The sequence below is a fragment of the Megalobrama amblycephala genome, linkage group LG19 (genome assembly GCF_018812025.1).
Source record: "Megalobrama amblycephala isolate DHTTF-2021 linkage group LG19, ASM1881202v1, whole genome shotgun sequence".
NCBI lineage: Eukaryota > Metazoa > Chordata > Actinopteri > Cypriniformes > Xenocyprididae > Megalobrama > Megalobrama amblycephala.
Window position 1 is genome coordinate 40,022,016 of NC_063062.1, and position 16,621 is coordinate 40,038,636.

Below are 16,621 nucleotides of genomic sequence, written 5' to 3' on the forward strand. Positions count from 1 at the left end.
TCTGTCAGAGCTCAGACCATACGCCGCACACTGCATCAAATTGGTCTGCATGGCTGTCATCCCAGAAGGAAGCCTCTCCTAAGGATGATGCACAAGAAAGCCCACAAACAGTTTGCTGAAGACAAGCAGACTAAGGACACGGATTACTGGAACCATGTCCTGTGGTCTGATGAGACCAAGATAAACTTATTTGGTTCAGATGGTGTCAAGCGTGTGTAGCGGCAACCAGGTAAGGAGTTCAAAGACAAGTGTGTCTTTCCTACAGTCAAGCATGGTGGTGGGAGTGTCATGGCCTGGGGCTGCATGAGTGCTGCCGGCACTGTGGAGCTGCAGTTCATTGAGGAAATCATGAATGAGCAGAGCATGATCCCCTCCCTTTGGAGACTGGGCCTCAGAGCAGTATTCCAACATGATAACGACCCCAAACACACCTCCAAGACGACCACTGCCTTGCTAAAGAAGCTGAGGGTAAAGGTGATGGACTGGCCAAGCATGTCTCCAGACCTAAACCCTATTGAGCATCTGTGGGGCATCCTCAAACGGAAGGTGGAGGAGCGCAAGATCTCTAACATCCAGCAGCTCCGTGATGTCGTCATGGAGGAGTGGAAGAGGACTCCAGTGGCATCCTGTGAAGCTCTGGTGAACTCCATGCCCAAGAGTGTTAAGGCAGTGCTGAAAAATAATGGTGGCCACACAAAATATTGACACTTTGGGCCCAATTTGGACATTTTCACTTAGGGATGTACTCACTTTTGTGGCCAGCGGTTTAGACATTAATGGCTGTGTGTTGAGTTATTTTGAGGGGACAGCAAATTTACACTGTTATACAAGCTGTACACTCACTACTTTACATTGTAGCAAAGTGTCATTTCTTCAGTGTTGTCACATGAAAAGATATAATACAATATTTACAAAAATGTGAGGGGTGTGCTCACTTCTGTGAGATACTGTATCTATATCACTTATGACGGGCTTCCAATCACAGAAATAGCCTATAAATAGGGTCAGACAGAATACACAATCTCATTAAACCTGCAAATAGAAAAAAAAAAAAAAAAAAAAAAAAAAAAAAAAAAAATATATATATATATATATATATATATATATATATATATATATATATATGTATATATGGTCAAGGACACATTAAATTGATCAAACAGTAAGAAATGTTCTTGAGCAGCAAATCATCATATTAGAATGATTTCTGAAGGATCATGTGACACTGCAGACTGGAATAATGATGCTGAAAATTCAGCTTTGATCACAGGAATAAATTACACTTTATATTCACATAGAAAACAGTTATTTTAAATTGTAATAATATTTCACTATTTTTACTGTATTTTTGATCAAAGAAATGCAGCCTTGGTGAGCAGGAAAGACTCTTTCAAAAACATGAAAAAATGTGCTTTTGAATAAGCAGGTATTCAAGGAAACGTCTAAGAGTGAGAACCATTTTAATTTACATATGTACTAAAAGACAGGCACAACATGTTTGCAATAAAGCCTCCAATTATTTTTGGCACATTTCAAATTCAAATATATCCAATATTCAAAGTACCTGACGAAATTATATATATGAAAAAAAAAAAAAAACCAGAAAAAAATCAAAATACAATCTGCAATTCATTCCAGCTGTGGAGTTACAGACATGAACACAAGCGATCTCAGCGCAGGACGCGGGGCGTGTCTCATATGCAGCATTCATAGTTTTCAGGAGCTTAGCTGGTGTTCCATCTAAATTGCTCCCTGAAGTTATTGGATTTTTGCAGAGCAGGCAGACGCTGACAGCTACAAGTTACTTCACGGGCAGGCATTAATTAGGCCGGTCGTAAGGAGCTAGCGAGAGAGGGAAGGAGAGAAATCCAGCGCTTTCTCGTCTGAGATGCTGACGGTTCGCCGGCTGCTTTTTTAAGCTACTCACTTTCTATTAGGTCAGAGATGTTGCATGGAGCTTCTGTCCTAATGCAGAGCTGGTGTCAGTGCTGGAGCCGAGAGCTTGTCAGAACCAATGCTTTTCAAACAGATTTCCCCTTTAACACGTTCTGCATACAATTACAATCTCATGCCATACATCTCAGACGCTCGAGGATGAGCAAAGGTGGGAGAGATAAATGAGGACAGGCTCTTGATGTTATTTAGGAATGAGTGGGGAATATGAAAGGGAGGTTTTCTGTCTGGGTTCTTCTCATACCTTTATAGTTCAGTCCAATTCGCCGTACGAATTGATGCATGGGTGGGTTTTTATGATCAATCAGTCAGTCGTTGCTCTGTTTCACCCCACATGCGGCTTCCCTCATGCACACAGGAATCAAATTGAGTGAAATGTCAAAATGTAAAGTTTTACTATCCATGCGTGAAACACGCAAGGGTAAAAATCCCTTATGAAACGCTGCTGGATCGGAGGAATGGTTCGTGCTCGTGTCGCTCGCTGACTGCTGGATCTGAAACACAAAGAAAGACAGGCTTTAGAAGAGGAGAATGGATGCTACTTTAGCACTTAAAGGAAACTGGATAGTTAAAAATGATGCCTTCATTTACTCGCCCTCATCTTCGAAACACAAAGATATTTTTCATATCATGTTTCCAAGCTTCCATTCACCATATTTGCTCCATGCATGTGCTATGATCGTGTTTACATGTGAATACAAGCCTAAATGAAACGGCTTGATTCATATGCATTACTTTTATGATGTCTTTGCGAACATTTTTAATCATGAAAGTTTGGGTTGCTTTCAATGGAGGGACAGAAATTTATCAGGTTTCATTCAAATGATCTTCATTTATGTTTCAAAGATAAAAGTCAAACAGGTTCAGAAAGACATAAGGGTGAGTAAATGATGACAGAATTTACATTTTTTGGGTTTTTATTCAGAAACACAGTAGAGGAAAGAAAGAAAAGAATCACTGATGCACTGAATATATAATTATAACATACATATATACAGTATAATCTCTTACTGTTACCCACGGTTATTATTATAGTAAACCCAATTAAAAATGTAACTGTAAAAAAAAAAAAAAAAACATTTCTGTTAGTAATAAATGTCAATGGAAATAAAATATTTTAAAATAATCTTATTTTATTTCAATTAGTTGCCGAATCAATATTTCTCATTTTCGTTTAGTTTATGACAAAAAAAAGCACAATGTAAAAAAAATTAATTATATATATAAGTGATACTAAAATAACACTGGTATAACCATTGATGACAAATGTGCGACAAATTTCAGGCAATGTTTTCCAGAACACTGTACAGTATTTATGTAAGCAGAGGCCATATTTAAAGATAGACTGCTGAAGATTTGTTGTTTAATTTTTAATTGAAAATAAACAGAACATGAAAATCTGGGTTTCCTTAGTCCAATTTATGACAGTAAACCAACAAATAATGAATTATGTCCAGAGCTGCAATTTCACATTTCAAACACAGGTGGTGGTAGAGAGTCCATACTGCATTTTAAGTGATGAAAATGAACCAGAGAGTGAAAGATGAACAGTCTGGAGGTGCGTTCTGACTGACTGTCCAATTTTAGTCACATTTTTTAACGCCCTTCTCTTGCTAACTTCCCTTCATCTCGTTCATTCGGATGTACGTCATTGCTTATGTTGCACGAGTGTCAAGGGGTCGAGGGTCCGTCCAAATACACTTCCCTCATCCACTTGACAAAGTTGAATGCACTTCAAAATGGCGGCGGGGATTCCCTCGAGGGGAAGTGCTCAGGGAAGTTCGAGAGTGTATGTCTAAAAGTGAAGCCAGGGTCCCTGCGCAGTGTTCACTGCCCCCTACTCCCTGAGATATCTGTTTAAGTGGACTTAGCTGACAATAAACACTTGTTTGGAACGGCCTGCAACATCATCATGGTAGAGCAGATGACGATATAACCAGGGCCTAAAACTAACTTTATGCCACACCTGCCAGTAACTGTTGACTTAAGAAAATTTACCAGCCATAAATATTTTTGAAACAGATTAATCCTTATTAAAGTTACAAAAGTTATTAAATCAAGAGCAATGGGTGATTGGTCTTTGTCTTTTGTTGTTTGATTAACATTTATAACACAGAGATCAGCAGGTTTATTAGGCTGCTGTCACTTTAAGAGCTGATGCACGGATCCAATATACTGATACACATGCATTTTATTTCTCTACTGTTTACGTTCAGTTAACACATAACTGACTATATTTACAAGGATACTTGCCATTTTGACACCATTTTGTCTGTTCAAGCGCAAGAACATGTGAACCTGGAAAAAAATCCTGGAAACCTTAAGAAACCATGATGAACCGAAGTCCAGAACGTCTCGTCATTCCCGCCCGCCACAATGAGACGTCTTTAAAAGGCCGTTGCACAGGCAAGGCTTAGATGGCTTTCATTAGGCCCCAATGTTCCAATCTTATCCAATCACCAATCCCTAAAACATTACAGCAGGTACGTTCAAACTTTTAATGCACTCAGCTGCACTTCATTCCCTGCGGAGCGCTAATGCTGCTAGAGGAATAGCTTTAAATGCATCATTAAACCTGCCAGAGAATTAACTTGGACAGAACTTAATTATGTCACACACAAGCCCCTGCAACTTTAAGATTTGAGGAAAACCAATATTGCAGGCTGGAGAACGAAGTTGGTTCGTTTAGATACATAATTAGAGTCAATCAGCCATGTACCTGCGGTGTGTGTTGAGACTGAACAAACAGAAGCAGAAGAAAGATTTTCCATACAAAATGGATCCCTGAGCAAAAGCTGCGTGTGATGTTCAGAGTTATGCTGATACAGTACAATATACCTTTGTCTACTTCTGCAAATGTGCTTTATTTTGGTGCTTCTACTCATTCAAGCAAATCTCATACTTAGGGTTAAAAAATGTATTGATTTAAGAATAAAACATGAGTGGGTAACACTTTATCATGAGGATTCAAGTGTTAACATTTAACAAAAATCTTAGTTAATGTTAATCTGTAACACATCTGTATCGGTTAACATTAGTTAATGCACTGTGAACATAAACATGAACATTTTTATTAAGTAACATTGAAAAGAGTTCATAAATGCTGTATAAATATATTGCTCATTGTTCGTGTTAGGAATGAACTGATTGCAGAATTAACAACAATCACATTTCATTAAAATATATCAAAGTGTTTCAAAGGTTGTCTTTGAAAAAAGAGTGAATTTTCACAAAATGGATGATTCGCTGACAAATGTTTTCTCCATATTTCACTCCAAATCAATCATTCAACATTTAATTCCCATGTCGTGAGTCAGAAATACATGTTTTGATGAACCGCGGAGCTGCGTAACATGACCTGCTCACATCTTTTCATTGCAAAGCAGTCTGTTAAAATAAAACGGGATGCTTTTCGGAAGTTATTTGCTTCCCTGAAACCCTCCTCTTTAACTGTCAAGCGCATACTGCTCATTTTGAGTTTGATTCGACTTGATCTGATGGCGGACAAAAGGAAAATATTGAGTGAAGCTCATGCACGAGGCAGTAACTCTTTTTCTGTCCCGTCATCTGTGCTCAAGTCAGCCGGAACGCCTTGAGAGATTCCCGACTTTGTCTCTTCTGGATCCTTTGCACCATCAGAGGTTTGGAGGTGACGTGAAGATTCGCTGTCGTTTCTAGAGCATGAGGAGGTTTCTGTGCATTACCCTGATCTCAACACAGACTCAGTGTTGAACAGAAGATCATGGCGCTAGCAACGGCAAGGCCATGGGTTCAATTCCGCATGGACTGATAAAATGTATACCTCGAATGCAATGTAAGCCATTTTGGATTTAATATAATGTAACGCTATAGTGATGCAAAAATGACCTTTTAAGATAATATACTTACATTTATATTAGAGAAATATGTATTAGATTTAAGGTAGGGTAGGCAACTGCATAGAGGTTAGCAATAGCAAGATAGCTTTGAACGTCTACAAAGCCACGCCTCCTCCAAAACACAGTCTGCAAAGCATCATGAGAGACGGCATTAATGTCCTCATGTCTCAAAGCACATAACATTACAATAATAATGAACGTATAAACAACTTAAAGACCTTTGTCTTGTACCACCTGACTGCTGCAGATTCATTTCGGCGTTAATAACGTTGCCATAGAAACGTATCTTTCCGAGTAGAGCGTCACGGGTTGCAATCTTTTAATTACAGTATTTATGACAGAATATAATGATAGCATTAACATTTTTTGGTCCTGAAACTTCCACAGAATATATTTTTACATTTTTAATATTTAGACCACTTCTATTACTATCAGGATGTGGAGAGAGTTTCAACCAGAATAACAAAAAAGTGTTAACATTGCCTACCCTAGCTTTAAAATTTATGTTAGGAAAGTTGGTGTATAGACCAACTTTGAGTCAGAAATTGCTAGTAAATTTTTCTATATATGTGACCCTGGACCACAAAACCAGTCATACAAGGGTCAGGTTTTTTGAAATTGAGATTTAAACATCATTGATGTATGGTTTGTTAGGATAGGACAATATTTGGAAAATCTGGAATCTGAAAAATCAAAATATTGAGAAAATCGCCTTTAAAGTTGTCCAAATGAAGTCCTTAGCAATTCATATCCACTCTCAAAAATATATTTTTGATATATTTATGGTAGGAAATTTACAAAATATCTTCATGGAACATGATCTTTACTTAATATCCTAATGCTTTTTGGCATAAAAGAAAAATCGATAATTTTGACCCATACAATGTATTGTTGGCTATTGCTACAGATATACCTGTGCGATTTATGACTGGTTTTGTGGTCCAGGGTCACACATATGTATATATAAGCCTCTCGCGACTGACCCGTTCATTCGTAAAGTTTGCCGCCATCAAATTGCATATTAATGTAACTTTCACTCAATCCATATTACGCACTAATGGACTCTTTCTCAATGCCAAATACAACATATTATTTATATAAAATAATATTTATTGAAACAATATTTAAATTAACAACAATAGCCATTATAAATGACAATAGGAAATGAACACAATTGTACAATTCAGTCAAACGTACAAAAGCAGTGCTCTACACGATATAGCCTTAATATTAAATTATTAAATTTAGCATAGCCCAATTCAATTTGCTCAGGAACAAGTAATAGAGTAAAAAGACCAAAGATTTCCCATTTTATGTACCTAAAATGAATTATATCTCATGTTTAACCACTATAAGAACCAGCGGCCACTGGCCGAGATGAAGCTGTTCTCGGCGGGTACTCGAGCACTGAACGACCTGGAGCTCGCATCTCCGAAAAGCGTCTAAATTGTAAAATAGGCGCTATGATTAAATATGAGTCACACATTTCAGGTCTAAACAGCTACATTCATGCCTAAAAAAATTAAAACTACAGTTCATGGTACAACAAGTGTAGTATTTGTAAAAATACGGTGGATTTGCTCGACCGCCATACAAACGGTAAAAAGGTTATCACTAGAATATCGAACAGCTCTCAGCCAATCAGATTTGAGAACCAGAAAGAACTGTTGTATGTATATATATATATATACTTATATATAAAACTGCATTTTTTCAGCACACTGCATTAAATCACAGAAAGTGCTTGTGACAAACAAACCTCTCTTGCTAACACAGGCTGCAAATTCACAAGTCTGACAGAGAATTTGAGAACAAATGAAATTTAAGCAAGACTGATTGCTGCGAGGACACACCAAACCCATCCGCCTGCGCGAGAGGGACGCTCAAACGCATCCACAGCACCGAGAGAGGAGCAGAAAAACTCACTCCAGCTTCCATCTCGAGTCTCCAAGGCCTACAGAGCCCTACAGTAATCGATCATACAAATGAACGCAACACAATATTTTCACACCTGTGCAATTTCCCAGAACCCACACACGTCTCCATTCGGAAATGAAGGAGGCAGATTGCAAAATGTCTAAACAGAAGCGACTTGATTTAGCGCTGCGATAATATGGCAAGACAAAAGAGACAAATAATGAAAAGAATTGATCAGGAGGCATATTCACATCGTGGGACAAACAATAAACCTCAGAACGTTCCTCTGAGGAGGCGTTTCCTTCATCCTGACTGTAATTTTTTCATTAAAAGAACCGCAGTATTAAATAAACATCCGTATGCAATGCAAGCCCGGCGATAAGAGCGCGAAGACACCTCGGTTTTGCTCTGGATTCGTGCTGACAGACAGTTTCATTTGTGGCGCCGGACGCTCATTTCCTCAGCCTATAGGAGAGTGTTGAGTGCAGAGAAACACTGGTGTGACGCTCTCTTTGTGATGTAGCTCTGTAAATCCAAAGCAGCATTCATTCTCTCCTTCATTTGCATTGAAATGGGAATGCCATATTTCATTCCTGTCCCTGGTAAACTTATATTTATTTATATATTTACAGTGTAGTGAACACGTTCCCTCTGTTCTACTCACTCCAGTGTAAATGATAGCTGTGATAATGAAAATGCTATTCATGGGATGAGGAGAACCATCTGACGACACACACACACACACACACACACTCCGTACTTTGAATATTAACCAATCGCCACGGTGTATGTTGAGGGGTTTGTAAATGTTTTTGCACAGTTAACTTGCTGAAGCATCACTTTACGACACATATTTCATCTAGAGCAGCAAAATTGGATTGGGGTTTTGAAATCAGTGGGAAACCGTGTTACTCATTTGAGTCCGAATGTCGGGAGTAAATTCTATACTGTCCAACTGCTGACTGTGATCTGAAAGCACATCCTACTAGAATATGAAACACGTAATCCATTCAAAAAGGAACATCTTCAGGTATATTCTCCTATCAATCTACTCTAAGAGAGTTTCTGCGATGATGGTTGAAAGATACAGTGAGTTTATGGCTGTATTGTTGGTCATAGTGATCGATCGACTGCTCAACTGTAGCTTTTGCAAATCTGATTATCAATACGTGAAGCAAGCAATTTCTAATTTCTGTAGGCAAACACAAATCTAATCCCTAGTAAGATTCACCTCTCCATCATTCAAGTCTAAAAGCCATGCAAAAGCACCATAAAAGTGCTTTAATGAATGATAAAATCATAACTAAGTCTTTATTTACTGAACACCGTTACTGACAATCCTCATTTTGGCTGCGTGAGATTCTCCAGCTTTGTTGTTGTTGAGCTGTTAAAGCTCCGCCCTCTTCTGGAAAGGGGGCGGGAGCAGCAGCTCATTTGCATTTAAAGGGACACACACAAAAACAGCGTGTTTTTGCTCACACCCAAATAGGGCCAAATTTGACAAGCTATAATAAATGATCTGTGGGGGATTTTGAGCTGAAACTTCACAGAAACATTCTGGGGACACCAGAGACTGATATTACATCTTGTGAAAGGGGCGTTATAGGTCCACTTTAAAAGAGACATGTTTAATTCAATCTATTGTATAAACTGCTGTATAAACAAATGTGACGTGACTGGAGTGCCGAATCTCAGAGCTGGTGCAAATATATCCACATCGCTCTGATCAGATGCTTTCTGAACTGCTGTTTTCTGTCATTTCTGTTGTGTTTATTTTGTTATTGAGATGAAAACGTGCAGCACATATTTACATATTCATTACATATTCAAACGTGGCTCTCAGCAGCATGTATGTCGTCCGGATATTCGTAAACAGCATTTTTTTCGAGTCTTTCAAAACTCCAGTCCAATTTCTCAAAGAATAACAACTTTTTTTGACCACAACTGTTTTTGACCACTTTTATGGTGCTTTAACATCCTTTTTAAAGCTTAAAGGGTTCAATCCAGGGTTATTATCTTTCATTAAAACTAAAACTAAACACTAAAACTAAAAACTATATAGACACTTTAACTTTTTCTAAAACTTTAACTAAAATTGATTCAACGGAGGTGAGGTGAAATGGCATTGAGATGATATTAGGATGAGTAAATGATGACAGAACTTTCCTTTTTGGGTGAACGTCTTCTTTTGCCCTCAGTAAACAAATGTAATCAACATTGTTTTCAACTAAAACGACGACAGAAGGAAATTAGACACGTAAACACGGCTCAACCAAGATGGCTCCCGGGCTACGGCAAACTCGCATCTGATGGTGCGATCAAAACAATGCATCACTCAAGGAAGAAAAGAGCGGACCAAAAAATATCAGCCGTGTCATCATCATTCCCTCTGTTTTCTATGATTTTGTATGATTTCCCTCCCCTGACTCTCCTTCTAGGCCCTGTGGTGTTAATTATACTAGGTCTCTCTCCCTTCGAGCTAGTCGTGCGGTGGAAGTGCATTAATCTTGATTCGCTACTTCAGTACAAAGCCTTGTTTGAAGAGTCTCCTTTGGTAAAGCCCCAAAGGCAGGGTGATTCAGATGAGAACGAGGGAGAAAGGAAGGAGGAGGAGACGGGAGCGAGTCGCAGCTCTGCTTTCTCGCTGAACCGGAGCGTCTCGCAAAGCATGCAAATGAGAGTCTCGTCCTCCGCGTCTGCAGTCGCACGCGCTCCCCGATGAATTTTACAGGACAAAGACGCCGTCCGACCGCAGTAGCCATTAGCGCTTTGCTGTGTTTATGTCAGATTTGGCTGACTGGGGTCTCCCAGGACGTTTAAAGGTCAGCGCGTGCTGTTTGTCTCGCGTGGCAAAGTCTCTGAAATGAATTTCAATTCGATTTGTTTTTGTGCTTTGACAGCACAAAAATTCTTATCATATCGTGCAAAGTTTTCCTGCGTCCTTCACCCCATTTTTACTAATCCCCTCTTCAAACTTTTTCCACTCTACTAGAGCAGGTTTTCCTGCTTGAATGTTGATTATTTTCCTCATATTCTCCATTGTTGCAGCTCCTCTGTTCCCAGTCTGTCAGTAACGCTCTGTTTAGTTCCTGTCTCTATGAAGCCCCGCCTTCTGAAAAGCACAGTGTGCTCTGATTGGTCGGCTGGAGCAGTGTGTTGTGATTGGTGTTTGGGAAATGTCCCGCCCCTTACCATAACCGCCAGTTTCAACACACTACTAACTAACTCAAACAGGCCCCGCCCCTTTATTCTGCGCATGAATTATTTAAATGAGGAATATTGTGAAGAAAACTTGAGACTACGATGGAGGCGACTTTGTGCTTGGGGAACTTTTGCTTGATGACCACGTCGACCAATAGAAGCACAGAAGCTCTTCAAACATGGCAAAACGAAAGAGAGATGTAGTCTGAACCCGGCATAAGTCGAGCGTAACGGCCTCTCAGGGTCTCCGCTGGATAAAAGACACCAATCAGACTCTACTGCAGCTTATTTAGCTATTAGAAAGCAACACACATTCCCAGCAGAATGACATCTGCTTTTTATACTCGTTTATTTGAAGAGCACACTTCAGAGATTCATCAAAGAGTATGTGATTCACTTGAGTCATAGATTCTTTGAGGCACATCATATGGCTTCATGTGTGCATCTGCAGAGCAATCTGAAATGTGCACAGCAGTCCGTATTGAATGTGATGCAGTTAAAAGAAAGAGCAATGGCAAGAAATCAAAAACAAGCATACAGTGTAGTCCGATTCCCGAATCAAATGACTCAAATGCCAATAGTTCAATCATTCAAAAATGGAAATTATAGCTCAAAAACACCCTAAAAGAATCAGAAATCACATTCAGTCGAGAGACCCAGGACGCTCTCTGACTTTAACTTTTGTTAAACTGATTACACGAGTAAACACAGGTATATTTAGCGCTACTAAATGATTCACACCCAAGCAAATGAATTACACAGGAAAACAGTTTAATAAATCATATAACAACTAAAACATTCAGGCCAACTTCCAGCAGGGACTGATGAGAGCGTATGTGTGCGCTCATGTGAATGAAGCAATAGTTTAACAGACAAGCAGAAGAAGCCGGCGGCTCCCATCGGACCTGACGTGAGATGTAGGTTGCGTGTTTGTGTTTGTGTGTGTGTGTGTGTGTGTTCTAGGAGAGGGTTTAACAGACAGAGAGAATCTGTAGGGACACTGTGTGCGAAGATATTTAGTGTTGCTGACAGAAAGAGCCTGAGGCTCAGAGCTGTTGACCATTTCACGGCACTGACAGAATGATGGGGAAAAACAAGCCATTCAGACTCCCTGACATGCAAAAGAGCATTCAAGTCAATCTCACTTCACCACAAAATATAAGAAAATTACGAATATTTTTTCTTTAAAGACTTTTTTAAATCTTTTTTTTTTTTTTTTTACTCACCCTCAAGCCATCCTAGGTGTAAATGACTATCTTCTTTCAGTCAAATACAATCCGAGTTACATAAAACAGTATCTTGGCTCTTCCGAGCTTTGTAATGGGAGTGAATGAAGCCCAAAAAAGCACATCCATCCATCATAAAAGAAATCCACACGACTCCAGGGGCTTAATAAAGGCCTTCGGAAGCGAAGTGATGCATTTTGTAAGAAAAATATCCATATTTATAATTTTATGAACTATACTAACTGGCTTCCGGTAGTTCTGGTCGAAGAGCGACCTCTGACCCGACGCATTACGTAACGTCGAATGCGGAAACACAGAGGATAGAGCAAAACAAAACACCGGTCACGGATTAAAAGTCTGAAATTTGAATTTTTAAAGAGAAATGTGGGAGAAGCTTGAGTGTGTTGCCCATTTGTTTGAGTTATAATTATGGATCATTTTCTCACAAAAATGCATTGCTTCACTTCAGAAGGCCTACAGTGGGTACGGAAAGTATTCAGACCCCCTTAAATTTTTCACTCTTTGTTATATTGCAGCCATTTGCTAAAATCATTTAAGTTCATTTTTTTTCCTCATTAATGTACACACAGCACCCCATATTGACAGAAAAACTCAGAATTGTTGACATTTTTGCAGATTTATTAAAAAAGAAAAACTGAAATATCACATGGTCCTGTATTCAGACCCTTTGCTGTGACACTCATATATTTAACTCAGGTGCTGTCCATTTCTTCTGATCATCCTTGAGATGGTTCTACACCTTCATTTGAGTCCAGCTGTGTTTGATTATACTGATTGGACTTGATTAGGAAAGCCACACACCTGTCTATATAAGACCTTACAGCTCACAGTGCATGTCAGAGCAAATGAGAATCATGAGGTCAAAGGAACTGCCTGAAGAGCTCAGAGACAGAATTGTGGCAAGGCACAGATCTGGCCAAGGTTACAAAAACATTTCTGCTGCACTTAAGGTTCCTAAGAGCACAGTGGCCTCCATAATCCTTAAATGGAAGACATTTGGGACGACCAGAACCCTTCCTAGAGCTGGCCGTCCGGCCAAACTGAGCTATCGGGGGAGAAGAGCCTTGGTGAGAGAGGTAAAGAAGAACCCAAAGATCACTGTGGCTGAGCTCCAGAGATGCAGCCGGGAGATGGGAGAAAGTTGTAGAAAGTCAACCATCACTGCAGCCCTCCACCAGTCGGGGCTTTATGGCAGAGTGGCCCGACGGAAGCCTCTCCTCAGTGCAAGACACATGAAAGCCTGCATGGAGTTTGCCAAGATGGTGAGAAATAAGATTCTCTGGTCTGAAGAGACCAAGATAGAACTTTTTGGCCTTAATTCTAAGCGGTATGTGTGGAGAAAAGCAGGCCCTGCTCATCACCTGTCCAATACAGTCCCAACAGTGAAGCATGGTGGTGGCAGCATCATGCTGTGGGGGTGTTTTTCAGCTGCAGGGACAGGACGACTGGTTGCAATCGAGGGAAAGATGAATGCAGCCAAGTACAGGGATATCCTGGACGAAAACCTTCTCCAGAGTGCTCAGGACCTCAGACTGGGCTGAAGGTTTACCTTCCAACAAGACAATGACCCTAAGCACACAGCTAAAATAACGAAGGAGTGGCTTCACAACAACTCCGTGACTGTTCTTGAAGGGCCCAGCCAGAGCCCTGACTTAAACCCAATTGAGCATCTCTGGAGAGACCTAAAAATGGGTGTCCACCAACGTTTACCATCCAACCTGACAGAACTGGAGAGGATCTGCAAGGAGGAATGGCAGAGGATCCCCAAAAAACTTGTTGCATCTTTCCCAAAAAGACTCATGGCTGTATTAGATCAAAAGGGTGCTTCTACTAAATACTGAGCAAAGGGTCTGAATACTTAGGACCATGTGATATTTCAGTTTTTCTTTTTTAATAAATCTGCAAAAATGTCAACAATTCTGTGTTTTTCTGTCAATATGGGGTGCTGTGTGTGAAAAAAATGAACTTAAATGCAATATAACAAAGGGTGAAAAATTTAAGGGGGTCTGAATACTTTCCGTACCCACTGTATATTAACCCCCTGGAGTCGTATGGATTACTTTTATGATGGATGGATGTGCTTTTTTGGGCTTCAAAATACTATTCACTCCCATTATAAAGCTTGGATGATCCAGAATATTTTTTAATATAACTCCAGTTGAGTTCGTCTGAAAGACGATAGACATATACACCTAGGATGGCTTGAGGGTGAGTAAATCATGGAATAACTTTCATTTTTGGGTAAACTAACTCTTTTCAAGATAAGTTTCATTTTGAAACTACTGAGCACTGTTGCACAGCTTTTTGTGACAACATGCCCCAATAGCACTACACAGGGGAATCTGCCACTGCACAGTCTATCATCGGGTTGTCTGCAAATTTTAATCAGTAAAACAATAACGATTTGGTTCAAATCTAGCCTTAGTTGAGCCTTGCTTGAATGTATGTAAGTGTAATTTCATTGCGTTCACTTGTTCATCCAACAGCTATAGGAAAAATATGATAATGTAATTTTCATTCGGATGACAGAATTAACTCTTTCCCCGCCAGGGGGAAACTTTCATGACTCCCAGAATATTTAATTATCTGAACAGTCAATATATCAAAATAAAGAACAGACAACAACAAAAATATTCTTCTTTTTCAACAAATCAATGTGGGTAAGTTTCAACATTTCGCTCAAAAAGCTGAGAAACTTGTGATTTTGTCAAAGCCTTTATCCGGATGGGATTCAGAGTGATGATCAAACACAGATGGAGTAGATCGAGTCCATCAACACCTCAAAGCTTCAGTCGTTTCCTCTTCATTTCATTCAGTAACGTCAGGCAGTTTAGATTAGTTTAATGTTTGATGATCGTGTTAATTTTCATGAGCGTCAGCAATGCTTCTATCGCTCGTTTCTGCTGCTTCTTCGTCTGTGTTTTGATCTGGAGATTATGCACTCTTTCAGAAGATGCGTGACAGCGCATTCCTAATTCTTCTTAATGATTCTGGGATGAGAACACAACTTGAACTGTATTGAGCTGAATAATGACACTATTGTCTTTTATAGCTAAAATTGAATTTGTTTCATAATTGATGAACTTGTTTATTTTCCTGTTTATTACTGTGAAGCTGCTTTGAAACAATCTGTACTGAATAAAGCGCTATAGAAATAAATGTAACTTGACAATGAGATATTCTTTTGAATTAAATATATAGATTTTGAGGTTCATTGTGATCCGGACATGGTCTTGAAAGGTTTCCGTGAGATTAACCTGTAGAAACATTTCTGTGTGTATGTGAAACTCTCACACCACAATCTAAAACACACTTTATTGAGTTGTGACCACTAAAGAAACCCTGTGGTGATGTGTACGAGGAGACGTATCCTGCCTTTGCATTGTGGGTAATCTATGGCACTTAATTGAACCCTCAGGCCGGTTACGTAACTTAGAAACTGTGAGAGGCGAGAGACCTTGGAGGAGGGTGACCTGTGTCACGCGATGAGAGGAACGAGACTCCAGGCGTGTTCATTAGTCGTCATTGATCTACTGCCTCCGTCCTCTTCTCTCTCTATCGCTCCTCTCTCCCTTCGACCTCCTCTTTCCCTCCTTCTGTCCACCTTTGGGGGCTCCATGTCAGAACAACCATTAATAATGCAGGAACAATAAAGCCAATGGCTTCTACTGTAGTTCATATTGTGGAGGGATGCCATTTTCATTTACAAGACAGATGTAGATTTTGTCTTCTGCTCCACTTTCTGTGTGGAAAGTGTCTATGTTGGCTTGTATATCAGAAATGAAGTGGCTTCTTACACTGAAAGAAACAAACAGAAGTAATTCTGACGTACTCCAAGAGCTCACGCTACTTCTGACACGAAGAACAAATAGATTAGCAATGATCGCTGTGTCGTGTCCAGTGTATTTCCTGAAACTAGTTCACACTCACTATTTCTGGTCCGTGTTAACCTGTTCAAGACACATCTAGCTCACATAATGTGATGCATTTTCAGGTGAAACAGAAAATTAGCAGGAAACAGTGTTGGCTGGAATGTCATTTAGTTAAGAAATTAACTTAATTAACTAAATAACTACATTTAAAATTATTATTTAATTTATTTAAAACTCATAAAACCTTTATGAAACTGGAATTTATTTATTTATTTATGTTTTAAAAAATAAATAATAATAATAATAATAATTATTATTATTATTATTAGTTATAAAACTAGAAATATTTATTTATTTATTTAAACAGTTTCAAAATACAAACAAATCAATAATAATATAATATAAAAATATAATAATAATCAATCAATCAATCAATCAATCATCATCATTATTATTATTATTATTAAACCTTCATGAAACTTAATATATTTAACTTATTATTTAAAAAGTTTAAAAAAATAAACCAATAATAATAATAATAATAATAATAATA

The 16,621-nt window shown here is 38.9% G+C and overlaps 1 protein-coding gene across 3 annotated transcripts in view; it reads right to left on the reverse strand.

Moving 5' to 3' along the window:
* Positions 1–1,443: 1,443 nt before the first annotated feature.
* Positions 1,444–16,621, reverse strand: part of cd276 (CD276 molecule) — a 122,064-nt gene continuing 106,886 nt past the window's right edge. For 2 of the 3 annotated variants that reach the window (XR_007181688.1, XM_048169200.1), the window contains one exon: positions 1,444–2,447. The gene's annotated coding sequence lies outside the window, so the exon portion shown is untranslated. Of the gene's footprint in view, positions 2,448–14,336; positions 15,995–16,621 lie in introns of those variants that run through there. The other variant, XM_048169201.1, reaches the window with a different exon arrangement.